Below are 5,911 nucleotides of genomic sequence, written 5' to 3' on the forward strand. Positions count from 1 at the left end.
GTGATGCACCACCTTTGGGGTAGCTGCTGGCTGGTATTAGGCTGGGAATGGTCTAATAACTATGAACTTTCCTAGCCTGATAATATCAGCCTGCAGCTTTCTGCTTTACTTTTGTTGGTTCTCAAATGGGATGGATTCCATGTAGTTTGTTCAATCAATTTTCATTGAAAGAAAAAAAAAAAGTAAAGGGGAGTTCCCATTGTCTCAATACATGCTCCATTGCTGAACCTAAAACGCCAATCCAGGTACAATGTGTCATAACCATAGAACCTTAAAACAATCTGTGGAAATTAGGAGAATTCTGAAGCAGAATCCAAATAATCCATATTTTCCTGAATTTGTCTGACACTCTAGGCCTCTCAGTAGCGAGTTCTTCCAGCCTGCAACTGTTATCAATCTCATTGTACTAAAAAACTATAGTGAGAGTTTGAGATGACTTCCAGTATCTATAAATTACAAGGAATTAAAAGCAAATAATGTCTTTCTTTTGATAGCCTATTGATGAAGGTAAAACATAAGGGAAAGTAACCGGAGGGCTACTCATATTATTTCCTGTGATCAAATAGGAATTTGAAAACCCTTTCTTCCAAAAATGTTTGATTTTGCAACAATCCCACCAAATATGGAGCATGGTGCCCACTTCGGTCTCATATCTGCAACACCTATCAAAGACTGTTGGGAAGATCAGGTGTAGTTTTGCTGGTAATGATATCTATTAATTCTTTTCCTGAGCTGTGGAGGCAATAGATAATTTGTCTGTAAATAAGAAACCAGTTTCTTGATCGGACGGAGTCAAAACTAGTCCCAAGTCACGTTACCAGGCCTGTTGAAATCTTACCTCACCCATGTTTCCCTCCTGTGTCAAACCGTTTTAAATCAGAGATATAACATGACCAGGTGGAGAATCCTGCAAAAAAACAATTTCTCAAAAAAGGTGGGAACTGACATAGTATATCAATGTTTTGAGACAATAGAAATTATTGCAACGGTAAGTACTCAAACCACAAGAGTCTTCTTGACACGGATCTAGCCTGTAAGGAAACAAATGAGGGTAGCTTACCATCATCAAGCACCTGAAACAAACAGCCATTCTCCACTGCCCCCCAGTCGAGAAAAGATTCACTTAGGCTTTGCGAACATCAGCGGTATTCTGCCGCACTGTCGGATCCGGCACAAATGCAGTACAATTCTATACAGTTCAATGGAATTGCAACAAGCTAAGGTCACATGCGGCCGCATGTGACAGCATGTGAGCTTATCTCGCCGCGCTTCCATTGAACTGTATTTAACTGAACCGCATTTGTGCTGGATCCGGCAGTGCGGCAGAATACCACTGATGTGAAAGCAGCCTGAGGGTATGTGCGCACGTTGCTTTTTACCTGCTTTTTACCTGCTTTTTTGCTGCTTTTTCTTCTGCGCTGTTTAATGCCAAAATGTATGTGTTCTTCTATTCAAGCAAAGTCTATGGGAATTTGGGTTTCTTGTTCACACTATGTTGTTCAAAATGCTGCCTTTTTGTGGCAGAACTTTGGTCAAAAACTCAGCTTTTCAAAGAAGCAACATGTCAATTGTTTTTGCCATTTGGGTTTTGCACTGCAAAGCTGAGTTTTTGACCAAAGTTCTGCCACAAAAAGGCAGCATTTTGAACAACATAGTGTGAACAAGAAACCCAAATTCCCATAGACTTTGCTTGAATAGAAGAACACATCCATTTTGGCATTAAACAGCGCAGAAGAAAAAGCAGCAAAAAAGCAGGTAAAAAGCAGGTAAAAAGCAACGTGCGCACATACCCTTAATCGTAAAAAGCTGTCCAATAAGCTCCACATGGTGCAATTTTATTATGTCTCTCACTATCTATTTATATTTATTTATCTATCTCTATAAATCAGACAAAAAAAGACTCTTTCTCTGACGCCTCATTGGGGGACACAGGACCAGAGGTGTTATGCTGCCTATCCATAGGAGGACACTAAGTAGATGCAAAAGCATAGCTCCTCCGCTGCAGTATACACCCCCTGGCCGGACCAGGCAACCCCAGTTTTACTTAGTGTCTGTAGGAGGCACTTCCTTTCAAGGTTTGTTATTTTTTGAGGGCGACGGTTTCCTATTGGGACCGATCTCCCACTACCATCAATGGGCGGGACCGTGGAGTGTCGCCTCCACGTACCCCCTCCTGCGACGCTGGATCCTGGGCTGGACGACTGGTTCCACAGACACCGATTTTCCAAAGCCCAGGGTAGAGGCCTGTGCCCCTATAGCCCAATTCCTCAGCCCCTCTTTGCAGGCTCTGAGTTGAATATGGCACCAATTCCTCAGCCCCTCTTTGCAGGCTCTGAGTTGAATATGGCACAGACACAGCAAGCTGACTGCTATTTTCACTGCCTGGACGGAAGCAGTGTTTTAAGGTGAGATCCTCCCCTGACTGGTTTCCCAGACAAAGGGAGAAAAGGCTCCCAGGAGTAGAGCCCCAAGGATCCTGCACACACAGTGTTAACGTTTCTCTAGCTTGCTGCCTGGAGGAGGGGGGAATTCACTTCTGTTTGCAGAAAGTCCTGCAGATAATTTCCCGGTGCCAGGGGGAGGGCCCAGGGCTCAGGGACTCATGCTGTTTATTTGCTCTGTTTATTTGCTCTAGCAGAAAAGCTGGCTGATAACCACCAGTGACAAGCTGTGTGCTGACTGGAGGGCGAGGGAGGAAAACTACCAGAAGCTCCCTTCCCGACGTTTTTTACTACCCACAGCAGGGGGGGGCACACGGACTTCATCTTCACGCTCTTTTGGCGCTAAGCCCCGTTCCCCCGTGGGTGCGATAAGCCCCGCCCCCCAGGAAAGTGTGCGAAGATCTCCATAGAGCTTAATCCTTCCTGAGGACAGGGCCATCGACTGATTCTGGTGAGGTGCTTGCTTCACTTGTAGCTCTGCTGAGCATTGCTCCCCCTCCTGGCATACTCCTATTAGGAACATGCAGAATTCTAAGGGCACTAAGAGTGCTAAGGCCCACACAGTCTATTATTCAGCCTGCACTGCCACGCTGAGCTACCACATAAACACACCTCTTCTCTCTGTGAGTCTTGTGCCCCTATAGCCCCCCAAGACCCCCCTGCCACCGCCGCCGCCACCGTCAGCCCAGAGCCTAGGGATAGGCACAGTTTCTGTCCCAATCCATGGAAAAACTGTCACAGAACCTGGTGCTGGCTATGCAATGTCGTCCTCCACACTCTTCTGGGTCCCTGGACGGAACGCAGCCTGAGGATACCCCTATGGAAGATCCTTCTGAGGTAATCCGGGCACATGCTTCACCGGTTGCAGGGATCAGGAAAAGAGCACACGGCCGGGTGTCTCCAGCGGGCTCTCCCTCGGGAGCACACAGGGCAGGCTCACCAACACGCTCCACGGCTTCTGAAGAGCTGGAGGAGGGAGAATGCTGTTTATACCAAGAGGATTCCTTGGTTTCAGCCTCCCCAGATGATCAAACTGCAATAGACTCCCTTATAGCAGCAATCAACCAAACTCTGCATGTGGAGGATCCCCCATCCACTACCACTGACCATGCGGTCTCCTTTAAGAGGGCAAGGAAACCCCAAAAGGTTTTCACTGATCACCCAGAGTTTCAGGATATCCTCACAAAGCAAAGGGAGAAGCCTGACAGGCGCTTTGGTAACCGAAAACTCATGGAGTCCCGGTACCCTTTTGCCTCACCTGCCCCTAAGGGCTGGGCCGATCCGCCCTCGCTCGACCCCCACCCCGGTCTCCTGCCTTACCACAAAGACGCTCCTGTCTTTACCCGATGGCTCCTCCATCAAGGACCCGACAGACAGACAGACCCGCTCTGCTTTTGAGGCTGCGGGTTCCTCCCTCTCGCCCTCCTTTGCCGCTGTGTGGGTCGCAAAGGTGATCTCGGTCTGGGCAGAATCCCTTAACACTTCGCTTGAGGAATCCCAGTTCACTCATACCTTCACAGAGGTAACAGCTCAAATTGCCGCTGCGGCGGAGTCCCTCATGCAGGCCTCCATGGACGCTGCTACCTGCGCAGCGTTTGCTGCCTCAAATACCATAGCCATCCGTAGAGCTCTCTGGCTCCGACAATGGCGAGCGGACTCTGCCTCCAAGAAGTTTCACGGGCCTTCCCTTTTTTCCAGACCGATTGTTTGGCGAACGTCTGGACAAGCTCATTTCTGACGCCACGGGAGGAAGGAGTACCTCCCCCAGCTGAAGTCCAGGACGTTCTTCACCAGACGTCCACAGTCCTCGTTCCGCTCCTTTCGGAACTCATTTGGTTGGTCGACATTCCGTGCTGTCCCCGCCACCAGCCGCGGACTACGCAGGGACCGACCTCAGCTCTCCCCGAAACCCACTTCGTCATGGCAGCCTAGACCGAAACAGTCCAGGACTAGAGAGACTCGGCCACGACGTTTCCCCTCCCCCATGACTCCTTCGGCACTCCGGAAGACACACTCATTGTAGGAGGTCGACTGCGGCTCTTTCATCACATCTGGGCTGCCGCCCCAGATGACTAATGGGTGCGAGACCTTGTGTCTTCCGGTTACCACATAGAATTTTGGACCCGACCCCCGAGTCGGTTCTTTCTCTCAAACCCCCAAAGACTCGAAAATGACGCAAAGCTTTTTTTCTCAGCAATCCACTCGCTCCAAACAGCAGGAGTGATAATACCTGTCCCAGACAACGAGAAGTTCGGGGGTTTTTATTCCAACCTCTTTGTGGTCTCCAAAAAGGATGTGTCAGTTAGACCCATCCTGGACCTCAAACACCTAAACAAACATGTGCACGTACGGAGATTCAGAATGGAGTCCCTAAGGTCCATTATTGCATCCATGGTCGAAGGGGAATTCCTCGCCTCCATAGACATCAAGGATGCACATACCCATCGCCCCAGATCACCAAACGTTCCTCCGCTTCGCAATTCAGGACTCCCACTTTCAATTCGTAGCTCTTCCCTTCGGCCTTGCCACTGCACCAAGGGTCTTCACCAAAGTCATGGCGGCCGCCATGAGCGTCCTTCGCTCCAGGGGAGTAGTCGTTCTCCCTTACTTGGACGACCTCATCAAGGCCCCCTCCTTCCGCGACTGCTCAACCAGCATACAGATCACTGTGGACACCCTATCCCGCTTAGGGTGGCTAGTGAGTCTGGACAAATCATCCCTGATCTCATCACGATCCATCACCTTCCTGGGCATGTCCCTGGACGCCGTCGGGGCTTGATCCTTCTCCCTCAGGACAAGGCGATCGCTCTTCAACGAGCGGTACGCTGCCTTCTACGTGCTCCGTCTCGCTCCATTCGATTCAGCATGAAAGTGCTCGTCAGGATGGTGGCAGCTATGGAAGCAGTACAATTTGCTCAACTGCACCTCCGCCCACTGCAGCTAGCCCTTCTAGCGGCCTGGGACAAGAGTCCCTTCTCCCTGGACAGACTCACCTGACGCCTTCAGTCAGGTACGCACTGCGCTGGTGGCTTCGGTTATCAACCCTATTGAAGGCGAGATCTTTTCTCCCAGTGAACTGGCTGGTCCTGACCACGGACGCCAGCCTCCTAGGCTGGGGAGCAGTGTACCAGCACCACACTGCTCAAGGACGTTGGACGCCCCAGGAGTCTTTTCTACCCATAAACATCCTGGAACTCCGCGCGATCTTCCTCGCGCTCAGAGCGTTCTGCCCTCTGCTAGCGGGTCGTCAGATTCGAGTCCAATCGGACAATGCGACAGCTGTAGCCTATATCAATCGGCAGGGGGGCACCCGCAGCAAAGCGGCTTATCTCGAGGCCCACAAGATCCTCAGCTGGGCCGAATCGTCGGGATCAGTGATATCAGCGGTACACATACCGGGGGTAGAGAACTGGGCAGCGGACTTTCTAAGTCGCCAAGGCCTGGCCGCCGGAGAATGGTCTCTCCACCCA

Source organism: Anomaloglossus baeobatrachus, chromosome 4 (assembly GCF_048569485.1).
Source record: "Anomaloglossus baeobatrachus isolate aAnoBae1 chromosome 4, aAnoBae1.hap1, whole genome shotgun sequence".
NCBI classification, from domain to species: domain Eukaryota; kingdom Metazoa; phylum Chordata; class Amphibia; order Anura; family Aromobatidae; genus Anomaloglossus; species Anomaloglossus baeobatrachus.